We start from the raw sequence: 15,099 nt of genomic DNA on the forward strand, positions 1-15,099 counted from the left end.
CAATGTATTATTATTATTTTTAGACCAAGGCACTTTGTATCGAAAGAGATGTTGTAGAAACTTCGAAAAGGGCTCATTCGATTGGAAATCGAAAGGGCTAGAGCCCTTTTTAATAGTCGAAAGCGAGGGGAAGGCATCTAACAACCCTCCCACGTCCATCATTTTCCCAATAATCAAAACTTTGAGGTAGCCATTTTGTTCAGAGTTATTTAAAGGTCCGGAAAGTATGTCTTTGAGGATGATAACCCTCCCAGAGCCCTTGAGGCAAGGGTTGCAATTTATGCCCTGGGGGCACATAAGGTTTTTATCGAAAGCGTAGTCGTATAAACTTTGGAGGGGGCTCATCGGATTGGTAATCAGAAGTTCTAGTGCCTATGTTAAGATTCAAAGTTATCGGAGGGTGGATACCCCCACACCTCGTATTTTCCTGAAATGCATCGGATAGAACTTTTGAGATGGCCCTTTGTTATAATAGAAACTTCAAAAAAGGCTCATTCAAATGGAAATTGAAAAGGCTAGTGTCCTTTTTAATAGTAAAAAGTGATTGGAGGACAACAAGCCCCTCTCCCACCCCAGCCCATCAATTCCCAAAACACATCTAATTAAAATTTTAAGACAGCCATATTGTTCAGTGTGGTTAAACAGTCCAGAAATTATGTCTGTGACGATGACCCCCCCCCCCCATAGCCCTCAGAGCAAGGGTAGTAAGTTAACCCCTGGGGGCATATAAGGTTTTTATAAAAAGGGTGCTCATATAAACTTTAGAGGGGGCTCATTGGATTGTTAATCAGAAGTTTTAATGCCCTTTATAAGATTCGTGGTGATCACCCCCCCCCCCTCTCAAGTCGTATTTTTCACAAATTCGTTCGATATAAATATTGACATAATCATTTGTTCAAAAACAGTCAAGAGATCGTATAATAAGGATTTTGGGGCTGACAGAATACCCCAGAGTCTAGAAGTAAGTGTTGTAAGTTATGCCCAAGGGGCATATAAGTTTTTATGGAAGAAATGGTCGTGTGAATTTTCGAAGATGCTCATTTGATTGGAAATGAATAGTCTTAGTTCTTTTTTAAGAGACAAACACGATGGAGAGCATTTAACCCCCCCCCCTCCTTCCCTGACATCTTCTTTCCCCAAAACGTATTCAATTGAAATTGTGAGATAGCAATTTTTTTTACCAAAAGTCAAAAAGTCACATAATAATGTTTTTAGGGTGGACAAAATGGCAAGAGCCCTTTGGTAAGAATTGTAAGTTGTGCCCCGGGGCCAATAAAGTTTCTATGGAACGGGTGGTCGTATAAACTTTGGAAAAGATGGGGTTCATTTGATTAGAGGTTGGACGTTTTGGTGTCTTTTTTAAGAGTCAAAAGTGAATGAAGGACAATCAGCCCCCCCTCCCAAGCCTTTCATTCCCTAAAACATTTCCGATCAAAGTTTTAAGAGAGCTATTTTGTTCAGCACTGTTGAAAGGTCCTGTATTTTTGTCTTTGGGGATGTCAACCTCCCCACAGTCCTCAGGAACAGGAATATAAGTTAGGCAATTCGTTAATTGTTTACACATAGTATATGTCAGAGGTAACGCTATAGCGTTGCCTATAGTAAAAGCCATACGGCTCAAATGTTTTATTATTTATTATTTTTTTCCAGAGGCACTTTATATGGAAGGGGCTGTCGTAGAAACTTCAAAGGGGACTCATTCGATTGGAAATTGAGAGTTCTAGTGCCCTTTTTAAGGGTCAAAAGTGATTGGAAGGCAACTAAGACCCCTTCCACGCCCACCAGTTCCCCAAACTTGTCCAATCAAAATTTTGAGATAGCCATTTGGTTCAGCATAGTAGATTTCCTGATAGAAATTATGTTTTTGAGGAGGACACTCGCCCAGAGCCCCCAGGGCAAGGGTTGTAAGTTAGGCCCTGGGAGTATATAAGGTTTTTCTAGAAAACTTTGTCGTACAAACTTCAAAAAGGACTCATTCAGTTGGAAATTCAAAGGGCTAGTGCCCTTTTTAATAGTCCAAACTCACGCTCACCTTTTCCCCAAACACATCCAATCAAAATTTTGAGATAGCCATTTTGTTCAACGTAGTTGAAAATTCAGGAAATTGGGTCTTTGAGGATAACACCCCCCCCCCCAAAAAAAAAACCCTCAGGGCAAGGGTTGTAACTTGTGCCCTGGGGCATATAAGGTTTTTATAGAAAGAGTTGTCGTCGAAACTTCAGAAAGGGATCATTTGATTGAAAATTTAAATGGCTAGTTCCCTTTTTAATGGTCAAAAGTGCTTGGAAGGCAACTAACACCCCTTCCACGCCCACTATTTCCACAAACACATCCAATCAAAATTTTGATATAGCCATTTTGTTCAACGCAGTCAAAGTTCTGGAAATTACATGTTTGAGCAGGACACTCCCCCGCCAAGGCCGTATCCAGGGGGGCGGGGGGGGGGGTGTTAACTGGTTTGACCCCCCCCCCCTCCCCCGAAATTTTTGACCGAGTCGAAAATAAGCCAAAATTAGTAAAACCTAGGTAAATATCAGTATAATTAGTCGAAAACTGAGTCAAAAATTAGTAAAGCCCCCCTGAAAAAGTAAAAAATTAGTAACCCCCCCCCCAGACAAAAATCCTGGATCCACCCTTGCCCCCCACAGTCCTCAGGGCAATGGTTATTAGTTAAGCCCTGGGGGCTTATATGGTTCTTATGGAAGGAATGCTCGTATAAACTTTAGAGCGGGCGCAGTTGATTGGAAATTGAAATTTCTAGTTCACTTTTTAAGTGTCAAATGACATTGGAGGATAACCAGCTTCACCCCCCCCCCCCGAATCCTTTTTTCCCAAATGCATCCAATAAAAATTTTAAGATAGCTATTTTGTTAAAAATAGTTAAAAGATTATATAACAGAAATTTCGGTGTCAACACAACCCCCCAGGGCCCGGGGGCAGAAGTTGTAATTTATGCCCTGGGGGAATATATGGGTCTTATGGAAGGGATGCTCGTATTAACTTCAAAGAGGGCTCATTTAATTGGAAATTGAAAGTTCTAGTTCACTATTTAAGGGTCAAAAGAGATTGGAGGGCGCCTAGCCCTCCCCCCCCCTCCCCACCTTTTTTCCTCAAAACCATCCGATAAGAACTTTGAGATAGCTTTTTTTAAGAATAGTTCAAAGACCATATAACGAAAACTCTGGGGTCGAAACAGCCCCCCAGGGCCCGAGGGCAGGTGTTGTAAGTTATGCCCTGGGGGAATATATGGTTCTTATTGAAAACTATTAAAAACTTCAGAGAGGGCTCATTTGATTGGAAATTGAAAGTTCTAGTTCAGTTTTTTAGAGTCAAAAAATTAGAGTGCAACTAGCCCCCCCCCCCCATGCCCCTTTTTCCCCAAATTCATCCAATAAAACTTTTGAGATAGCCATTAAGTTAAAAATTGGTCAAAAGTCAGATAACGAAAACTCATGTGTCGTCACAACCCCCCACGGCCCGGGGGCAGGCGTTGTAATTTATATCCTGAGGCATATATGGTTCTTATGAAAGGGATGGTCGTATATACTTCAGAGAGGGCTCATTTGATTGGAAATTGAAAGTTCAAGCTCACTTTTTAATAGTCAAAAGAGATGCGAGGGCAGATAGGTTCCTCCCCCCCCACGCCTTCTTTTTCCAAACCCATCATATGAAAGTTTTGAGACAGACATTTTGTTAAAATAGTTCAAAGGTCGGATAAGAAAAACTCAGGTGTCAATACAACCCCCCAGGGCCCAAGGGAAGGTGTTCTAAGTTATGCCCTAAGGGCATGTATGGTTCTTATGAAAGGGATGCTCGTATAAACTTCATAGAGGGCTCATTTGATTGGAAATTGAAAGTTCTAGTTCAGTTTTTAAGAGTCAAGAGAGTTAAGGGTAACTAGCCCCAGACCTCCATTTTTCCCCGAACCCATCCGCTACAAATTTTGAGATAGCCATTTATTTGGAAATGTTTCAAAAAATATACAACAAAATCTCCCCGCCATAGGGCCCGAGGAATAGGCATTGTAAGTGTTGTCCTTGGGACGTATATGGTTCTTATTAAAGAGAGGCTCGTATGAACTTCAGAGAGGGCTCATTTGATTGAAAATTGAAAGTTTTAGTTCAATTTTTAAGAGTTTAAAGATATCTGAGTGCAACAAGCCCCACCCCACACACCCTTTTCCCCCTAAGCCCATCCGATAAAATTTTCATAATAGCCATTTCATTAAAAATAGTTCAAAGGTCAGATAATAAAAATCCCTGTGTCGACGCAGCCCCCTAGGGCCTGGAGGCAGGCGTTATGAGTACTGCTCTAGGGACATATATAGTTCTTATGGAAGGGATGATTGTATAAACTTCGGAAAGGGCGCATTTGATTGGAAATTGAAAGCTCTTGTTCACTTTTTAAGAGTCAAAAGAGATCGGAGGGCAACTAGCCCCCCCCCCCCCTCTACGCCCTAAATGCATCAAATAAAAATTTTGAGATAGACATTTTGTTAAAAATAGTTCGAAGTTCAAATAACAAAAAACTGCTGTGTCGACACAGCCCCCCCAGGGTCCGGAGGTTGGCGTTGTAAGTTATACCCTTGGGGTATATATGGTTGTTATGGAAGGAATGCTCGTATAAAATTCATAGAGAGCTCATTTGATTGGAAACTGAACGTTGTAATTCACTTTTTAAGAGTCAAAAGTTATTGGAGGGCAGATAGCCTCCCCCCACATTTATTTTTTTTTTCCCCAGAGGCACTTCATATAGAAGGTGTCGTTGTATAAACTTCAAAGGGGGCTCATTCGATTGGAAATCGAAAGTTCTAGTGCCTTTTTTGAGAGTCAAAAGTGATCAGGGGGCAACTAAGCTCCCCCAAGCCCCTATTTCCCAAATACATCTGATAAAAATTTGAGGTAGCCACTTTGTTAAAAATAGTTTAAAGATCATATAACAAAAACTTCTTTACGTAAGGCCATTTCGTTAAAAATAATTCAAAGGTCAAATAAGAAAAACATCTGTGACGACACAACCCTCTCTCCCAAGGCCCGAGACAGGTGTTGTAAGTAAAGCTTTGGAGCATATATAGTTCTTTTGAAAAGGATGTTCGCATAAACTTCGGAGAGGGCTCATACAATTGAAAATTGAAAGTTGTCGTTTACTTTTTAAGATTCAAAATAGATAAGAGGGGAACTAGTCCCCCCCTCTCCACGCCTGATTTTTCTCAAACGAATCCGATAACAACTTAGACAGAGCCATTTTTTCAAAATGGTTCAAAGGTCAGACAACAAAAACTCCGGTGTCAACACATCCCCCCAGGGCCCGGGGGCAGGCATTGTAAGCTATGTTTTGGTGCCGTATGTGGTTCTTATGAAAGGGATGCTCGTACAAACTTCAGAGAGGGTTCATTTGAATGAAAATTAAGATATGTAGTTCTTTTTCTCAGAGTGAAAAAAGATCGGAGGGCAACTAGCCCCTCCCGCTCTCCACACCTTTGGGTTTATCGGATGGATAAGCTCATCCGATAAAATTTAAGGTGACCATTTTGTTAAAAATAGTTCAACCAATCAGATATTAAAACTCCGGTGTCGACACAACCCCCAGGGCCCAAGGACAGGGGTTGTAATTTATACTCTGGGGATATATATGGTTCTTATAGAAGGGATACTCGTATAAACTTCAAAGAGGGCTCATTTGATTGAAAATAAAAAGTTCTAGTTCACTTTTAAAGAGACAAAAGAGACCGAAGGTTAATTAGCCTCCCCCCGCCCTTTTTCCCCAAACCCATCCGATAAAAATTTTGAGATAGCTCTTTTGTTAGAAATAGTTCAAACATCAGATAATATAAACTCCGACGCTGACACAAACCCATTTTTTCACTTTGATATTGTTACTTTGATAACAGTTTTGATACTTTAATGAACATTTGATTTTTATAAAGAGTTTGATTTTGAAATAAGGAATTTTTTAAAACTAGAAACTTTTTGCAATCACAAACAAACAAAAATTCATTAAAAAAAACTTTCTGAAAAATAAGTTTTGCAAAACAAAGTAAAGGCATTTTTATACTTAAGATCAGAAGATACAAATACTTGTTAAAATTCAAAATCAAAACGACCAGAAATTACTATTAAAGAATAAATGAAACCCAAAACGAACAGAAATTAAATAAACAATCATAGCAAAAAACATACAACAAGTAATAATATAAATGAATAAATAGATCCTAAAGTGAGAAATGCTTCGATTGAATATGAAACTCAAGCTAAAAATGTAAAAAAATATTTTCCCATTGAAGTATAAATGAAACTTAAAACGAACAGAAATCAAATAAACAATAAATGCAAACAAATATACAATAGATATTAATGTAAATTAACAAATAAATCTTAAAACGAGTGAAACTTAAATTGAATTTGCAAATCAAGCTAGAAACGAACAAAAATCACTACAAAAAGGGTTTGGGTATCACCTCCTTCTCTCACTGTAAAAGTCTAAAACCTAATGCGTCATTGGCGCTTCACTGAAAACTTTATGCGTCTTAAACAGTCTTGGAAAGTATAAGCAACATCAAATTCAATTTTTGATGTATAATGATATTAATTGTTGAAAGATCCATCAGTTCAAGAATTTATTTCACTGTAATTTATTTTCATTTTCAATGCTGTAAGAACTGGAAAAGAAAATATTTGTAATATAATTCGTTTTCAGTTACGTGCCAATGACGCAGTGGTCTTTTGGTTTTTATAGTTAAGGAAGGGAGCAGTATTCAAACACTTGTTTGTAGTGAAACTATATTCGTCTTGAACAACTTTAAAAAGAGCTAATAAATTAAACTGAATATTGGATATATAATGATATTATTTGGGGAAAGCCCACTTTTACAGTGAGAGAAGGAGGTGATACCCAAACTCTTGTTTGTTGTGATTTTTGTTCATTTCAAGATTGATTTGTATATTCAATTTAAGTTTCACTGATTTTAAGGTTTATTTATTAATTTACGTTAATATCTATTGTATATTTGTTTGCATTGATTGTTTATTTAATTTTTATTCGTTTTAAGTTTCATTTATACTTCAAAAGGAATTTTTTTTTTCGTTTTAAGATTGATTTTCACATTCAATCTAAGCATTACTCACTTTAAGATCTATTTATTCATTTATATTATTACTTGTTGCATGTTTTTTGCTATGATTGTTTATTTAATTACTGTTCGTTTCGGGTTTCATTTATTCTTTAATAGTAAGTTCTGGTCGTTTTGAGTTTGAATTTTAACAAGTATTTGTATCTGCTGATTTTAAGTTTAAAAATGCCTTTAATTTTCTTTGAAAAACTTGTTTTTCAGAAAGTTTTTTTTTAATTAATTATTTAGAAAGGTATACATGTTTGAATGTTACTTTCCAAGAAGACGAAGAGCATTCAAGTGACCCTTAATGGGAATGTTGAGGATAGTGTTGAACTAAATCAAAACACGTGTATACGAATTGTCAGAAGTTCGTATCACAGGAATAACTGAGTATATTAATTCGGAAAACTCAGAAAATGGTAAGAGAGATGATGAAAACGGCAATATTTGCATGCTACCAATATTACTACAACTACCACCTACTATTCCTACCATATTCCTCCATTTACAGTATTGAGGGAAAATTTGAACTAAATCAAAAGACGCTATGTGCATACACATTGTCAAAATAGCGTATCTCAAGAATTGTTTTGGGTATTAAGTTGGAATTTTCAGAGAATGCTTAAAGAGGAAGATCAGCTCAAGAAAAGGCAAAATGTGATCACTACTGCTAATACTACTGGTACTTCTGCATTCACTACTACTACTACTAAAACTAATACTACTACTTCTGTTGCAACTACTTGTAAAGCTAAGAGCATTAAATTGAAAAATTTCTAGAAGAATATGAACAAACAGAAAATGACATATCAGCAATGTCATAGCAATGGCTAACTATATTAAGTTAAAACTTCCTGGACTTGACGAGAGGGATGTTCTATTGACCAAAAAACAATATGCTAATACTAATGATGCTAGTAGTACTACCGCTATTTAATACTAATACTAGTAATATCAATACCACTACTGTGACTATTATTACAACTATGTCTAAGGGTATGAGGGTGAAAATTTCAAGGACTTTTGATGGGGGAATTTGAACTGAATCAATATACGCCGTCTGTATGCAGATTGTCAAAAGAGTGTAACAGCAATATCTTAGGAACAGTTTGGTGTGTGAAGTTGAAACTAACAGGGCTTGTTGTGATGGATGTTAAACTATCCAAAAGAACTTATTTGCATCAAAATACTTCTGCTTCTACTCACACTTTACAAAGAAGCTTCTAGTTCTGCTTCTACTCATACTCATACACACTCAAACACACAGGCACGGTGAGAGAGAGACAAAAAACAATCTAGTCGGACAAACAAACACACTAGGATAGACACAGAGACAGGCAAACACACAGTCAAACACAAAGGCACGTAGAGAGACAGACAAAAAACTTACATAAACACACAGAGTCAGACACACAAAGATAGAGATAGAGACAGAGACAGGCAAACACACAGTCAAACACACAGGCTCGGTGATAGAGAGACAAAAAACACACACAACACACAAGCACACAGAGTCAGACTAAAAACAAAGATTGACACAGAGATAGGCAAACACACAGTCAAACACACAAGCACGGTGAGAGAGACACGAAAAATATACACAAACACACAGAGTCAGACACACAAAGATAGACGCAGAGATAGGCAAACTCACAGTCAAACACACAGGCATAATGAGAGAGAGAGACAAAAAAACACAGACAACCACATAGAGTCAAACACAAAAAGATAGAACAGAGACAGGCAAACACACTGTTAAACACACAGGCATGGTGAAAGAGACAAAAAGCACACACAAACACACAGAGTTAGACACACAAAGATAGACACAGAGACAGGCAAACACACAGTCAAACACACAGGCACGATGAGAGAGAGAGAGAAAAAAAGCACACACAAACACACAGAGTCAAACACAAGAAGATAGACACAGAGACAGGCAAACACACTCAAACACAAAGGCAGGCTGAGAGAGAGACGAAAAACACACCCAAACACACAGAGTTAGACACACAAGCACACAAATATTGACAGAGAGATAGGCAAACACACAGTCAAACACATAGGCACAGTGAGAGAGAGACAAAAAACACACAAACACTCAGAGTCAGAAACACAAAGATAGACACAGAGACAGGCAAACCTGCAGTCAAACACACAAGCACGTTGAGAGAGACACACAAACCACACAAAAGCACACAGAGTCAGACAGAAACATAGACACAGAGATAGGCAAACACACAGTCAAACATACAGACATGGTGAGATAGGGACAAAAAAACACACACACAAACCCAGAGAGTCAAACATACAAACACACAAAGATAGACACAGAGACATGAAACACACTGTCAAAGACACAGACATGGTGAAATAGAGACAAAAACACACAAAAACACAAAGAGTCAGACACACACACATATAAAGATAGACACAGAGGCAGGCAAACACACAGTCAAACACGCAGGCACGGTGAGAGAGAGACAAAAAGGAAACATAAACACGGAGAGTCAAACACACAAAGATAGACACAGAGACAGGAAAACACACTCAAACACACAGGCACGGTGAGAGAGAAACAAAAAACACAAACAAACACACAGAGTAAGACACACAAACACCCAAAGATAGACACAGAGACAGGCAAACACATAGTCAAACACACAGGCACGGTGAGAGAGAGAGAGACAAAAAACACAAACAAGCACACAGAGCCAGAAACACAAAGATAGGCAAAGAGACAGGCAAAAAAACAGTCAAACACACAGGCACGGTGAGAGAGAAAAAAAATAAACACGAACACACATGGTTAGACACACAAACACACAAAGATAGACACAGAGATAGGCAAATACACAGTCAAACACACTGATACGGTGAAAGCTAGATAAAAAAAAAATACAAACAAACACACAGAGTCAGACACACAAAAACACAAAGATAGACACAGAAACAGGCAAACACGCAGTCAAACAAACCGGCATGGTAAGAAAGAGAAAGAAACACACACAAACACACAGAGTCAGACAAACAAACACGAAAAATAGATGCAAAGACGGGCAAACACACAGTCAAACACACAGGCTTGGTGAGAGAGAGACAAAAACACACAAACCCTCACAGTCAGAAACACAAAGATAGGCAAAAAGACAGGCAAACATGCAGTCAAAAACACAGAGTTAGACACACAAAAATACACAACGAGATAGGCAAACACACAGTCAAACACACAGGAATGGTGAGAGAGAGAGAAAAAAAACACGCACAAACACATAGAGTGAAACACACAAACACACAAAGATAGACACAGACAGGCAAACACACTGTCAAATACACAGGCATGGTGAAAGAGAGACAAAAAAACACAAACACTCAGAGTCAGACACACAAACACAAAGATGGAAACAGAGACAGGCAAACACACAGTCAATCACACTGGCATGGTGAGAGATAAAAATACACACAAACACACAGTCAGAGACAATAACACACAAAGATAGACACAGACACAAGCAAGCAGATAGTGAAACACACAGGCAAGGTGAGAGAGAGACAAAAAACTCCCCAAAACACATTGAGTCTGACACACAAACACGCAAAGATAGACACAGAGACCGGCAAACACACAGTCAAACACACTGGTACGGTGAGAGATAAAAATACACACAAAGACACAGAGTCAGATACAATAACACACAAAGATAGACACAGACACAAGCAAGCAGTTAGTGAAACACACAGGCAAGGTGAGAAAGAGACAAAAAACTCACCCAAACACACAGAGTCTGACAAACAAACATACAAAGATAGACACAGAGACAGGCAAACACACAGTCAAACGAACAGGCATGGTGAGAGAGAAAAAAAACAGACACAACCACAGAGAGTCAGACACACAAACACACAAAGATAGACACAAAGACAGGCAAACATACAGTCAAACACAAATTCACGGTGAGAGAGAGACAAAAACACACAAACACTCAGAGTCAGAAACACAAAGATAAACAAAGAGACAGGCAAACACACAGTCAAACACACAGGCATTGTGAGAGAGGGAAAAAAACACAAACACAAAGAGTCAGACACACAAACACGCAAAGATAGTCGCAAAAACAGGCAAACACACAGTTAAACACAAATGCACAGTGAGAGATAGACAAAAACACAAACAAATAAACAGAGTCAGACACACATACACACAAAGATAGACACAGAGACAGGCAAATATACAGTCAAACACACAGGCAAGGTGAGAGAGAGACAAAAAAGACAAACAAACAATCAAACAGAGTCAGACACACATACACACAAAGATAGACACAGAGACAGGCAAACACACAGTCAAGCACACAGGCACGGTGAGAGAGAGAGACAAAAAAACATAATTCAAACACACAGAGTAAGACACACAAACATACAAAGATAGACACAGAGACAGGTAAGAACACAGTCAAACACACAGGTACGGTGAGACCCAAATAGAATTGATTGCTGTCACAAGTAGTCGTGGCCATAGTCATAAGTAGTCACATCAACAAGAAGTCGCAATCGTAAGTAGTCATAGTCGAAGTTGCAAGGAGTCACAGTTGCAGTCGCAATAGTGGTAGTAGTACTAGTAGTAGTGGCTGTGTAAATTTCAAGCTAAAACCCTCATTTGTTCTGAAGATATTGCAGCCCTTTGGATAACCCGAATGTACATAGAGCTGTTTAATACCCCATTGCAATCTTTACCTAGCTGAGGATCGGGGGACTTAGACTAGGCACTTCCCCCCTCTTCAAAGTAGACACAGAATACAAGAACAGTAGGCTAGACACTTCAAAAAAATTTGAAAGAGTAGAACGTTTTTAAAGGACCACCTCTTTCAAAGTTCAACCTCCCGCCCTCTCCACTTCCCGTTCCAAAATTTTCAAATAATAGCTTTTGAAATAAAAAGACATCATTGATGATTGAACTATTTAGTTTACCATAATTAACTAAATTTGATTAAAATCTCAAGTTTGTAAAAAAGTGATAGCCAATAACAGGGCTTAAGAACAGTAAAAGAAGCTGAAAAGTTTTCTAGGACTCTCAATTTAAAGTAAAATAAATAATTATTATAACATAATAATAAGTATTAAAACATAATTATTAAACGCTTAATCAAAATTCTAATTAGTAAAATAATTGGATATTAAATTCAAAATCTCTTCATAGTTTTTTCAAATTCTTCAAATTATCAGTTCTGTTATTCCTTGTGCAAATGACTTATAAGGCTTGGTAATGCATTCTGTATCAACCCAGACCATAAAATTCCAATTGGCATAAATTTTCCATTAGCTAGGTATTTGTTAATACTGCAAAAATCAAAGTATTTTTTTGTGCTTGATTTCTCAGTTTGCTTCCTTTTAACCTTCATTCCCCGGAAATTTTGGCTTTTGTAGTAGAATTCTTGCTACTGATTCAAAATATCTTTGAAACCAGAATCAAGAATCATTTTTTTTCTAGTTTTTAATTAAAAACTGAGCTTTCCTCTTTTTCTCTGGAGAGCCCGAGATTAAAGAAGGATAGAGTGTTGAAACAAACTATGAGGAATCAGAATATGTAGAACTGCTAAGAGAAACTAATAAAGCCAGACCAAAGCTTTCTATCCTTACATAAATAATTAAAATTTTCTTTTTAATATGTTGTGGCTTTGTAATGGCTTTTATTATTCGATTATAAAGTACTGGAGTCGCATTCTAGAAGATCCTTGAGGATGATACTTTGGCTTGCGATTCACCCGTCTTGACAGGAAACTCGAACTGAATTAGAGTTGACTCTGAACTGAGAGTCTAGGGACTTGCACTTGGGCTGAAATATTTCTAAACTGAAATCAAAATATGCTTTTACTAAAAATAAGTCAGTTCTTGCTTTTATGTCATAAGGCTTCAAATTTCAAATTTTAGTATTTGAATATGATATTGATATGCAATTTATTCACTAAAACAGAATATAACAGGTCATGGAAAACAGAAAATAGAAACACACACACACAAAAAGTACAACTATACTAATTTTTTTCTCGAGATGCTATACCCACACATATGAACCTAAAACAATTTTAAATAAAGTGAGAAGTCGCATTCTAGTGTGTCCTTGGGTATGTTATTATGGGTCGAGATTTGCTTGTCTTCATAAGGAACTCCGGTTGAATTAGGGCTTATTCTGTCTTGAGAGTGTCTAAGGGCTTGTATCCCGGCTGAAGTCTTAGATCAGTCTCAGATCACAGTAATATTCTTTCCACACCACACACAGTAAACGCTCGTGTTAAAGTCATAAATGAAAGAGTTCAAAGAGCTAGTAATAAATAGAGCTGAGTGATGACTCTGATATACATTCACTCTCCTTGTTAATTTTTGTTAATAATAATAATGATAATAAGTTAGTTATATTACAATAGCAATAATAATAATAATAACAATAAAGTTAATAATAATAATATTTTGAACATTCTCAAAGGAGAATTATTTCGAGCATACATTCCAAACCTTGATTTTAAATTAAACGAAGTTCGTACAACAATTACACTGAATATAATCAAAGCCAACGCTCAGATTAGAGTTGTCAAATGGGGCGCATTTGCACCATTTGGACGCTTATTTCAGCCGGTTGTGCATTTAATTTTTAGGATTGGTGCCTTTTTTCGGGGGATAATGGTTCATTTAGCATATTTTCACTAGAAAAATGGCACTTTCGGAACAATTTCACTTTTATGGTCACTTATCTTTAAACCTAACATCTAGCAACACTGACTCAGATGATATTATTCAACTTAAGAATTTAAATTGGAACCGCACTTTTAATTCTTGAGCCGAAAACCTGAGAACTGAAAAAATATTCCCTACATTAACCAATATTAAAACTTTGGCAGTCAAAAACGAACCGAAATTAATTATAAAATACTTTCCGAAACAGAAGTTTTTCAAATAAAAGTAAATAGTCATATTAAACTGAAGACGAGCAGAACCGAATTCAGTTAATAGCCTAAATTCCATAAGATTCTAACAAAGAATAAATGAAAACCCAAAGCGAAAATATTTTAAAATAAATAATCATATTAAACTTAAAGTTACTGATATGGATGCATAAATATATCCAAAAGCAAGTAAAAATTAAATTGTATGCTTAAGTCAAACTTAAGACGAGAAAAAAATTACTAGAAGTAGGATGTTGGCTACTGTCCCTCTCACCTGTTTGAAAAAATTATAAAGCCTATTGCGTCATTGGTGCATACTGAAACAAAGTAAAATACAAAAATTTGTAAGTTTATAATACAAGAAAAAAACACAGTTAAATAAAATCTTGAATTGCTGAAATTCCCAGGAAATAATATCATTATATATTAAAGGTTCAGTTTATTTTCATTAGTTTTTTCCTCTTATTTTGATGGTTATAGTGATTTTTTTCACGTTTTGGAAAATTAAAGCATACTGTTCAAAATACGCATAGTTTTTAATAAAACGCAGATGAGTCAAGATGCTTTGAAACTTGTACATTATAGGGGTGAGGAGGCAGTAGCCAAAATCCCGTTTGTATTGATTTTTGTTCGTTTTAAGTTTGACTTGAGCGTTCAATTTAATATTTACCCATTTTGGGATTTATTTTTTCATCTATATCAGCAATTTTATCTGTATGTTTGAAATAACTATCTATCTTAATTTCTGTTCTTTTTGGGTTTCGTTTATTCTTTGTTATTAATTTCTGGTTGCTTTAAGTATGAGTTATTAAATTAAAAAAAAAAACACATTTTTTAACTGACAGCATGGAGCAACATTAAAACCTAAAACGAACAGAAATTATTTTGTAGAAAAATGCGGCTGCCCCTTCCTCAATACCCAGCTCTTCACGCTAAAGGTTTTTAGTACTTTTAAAAAGGAATCGTTTTTAAAGAATTTGGACAAAAGGTTGAACTTTGGCGTAAATAGTGGGTAATTAAAGAGGGGGCAGCCCCTATATTGCATGGAAT

At 36.9% G+C, this 15,099-nt stretch overlaps 1 protein-coding gene across 3 annotated transcripts in view; it reads right to left on the minus strand.

Annotated features, from left to right (window-relative positions):
* LOC148953258 (dopamine receptor 2-like) overlaps positions 1–15,099 on the minus strand; it is a 257,773-nt gene that overhangs the window by 835 nt on the left and 241,839 nt on the right. The window lies entirely within an intron of this gene.

The sequence above is a fragment of the Artemia sp. Qi Xiang Cuo genome, chromosome 4 (genome assembly GCF_049724085.1).
Source record: "Artemia sp. Qi Xiang Cuo chromosome 4, ASM4972408v1, whole genome shotgun sequence".
Classification (NCBI taxonomy): Eukaryota; Metazoa; Arthropoda; class Branchiopoda; order Anostraca; family Artemiidae; genus Artemia; species Artemia sp. Qi Xiang Cuo.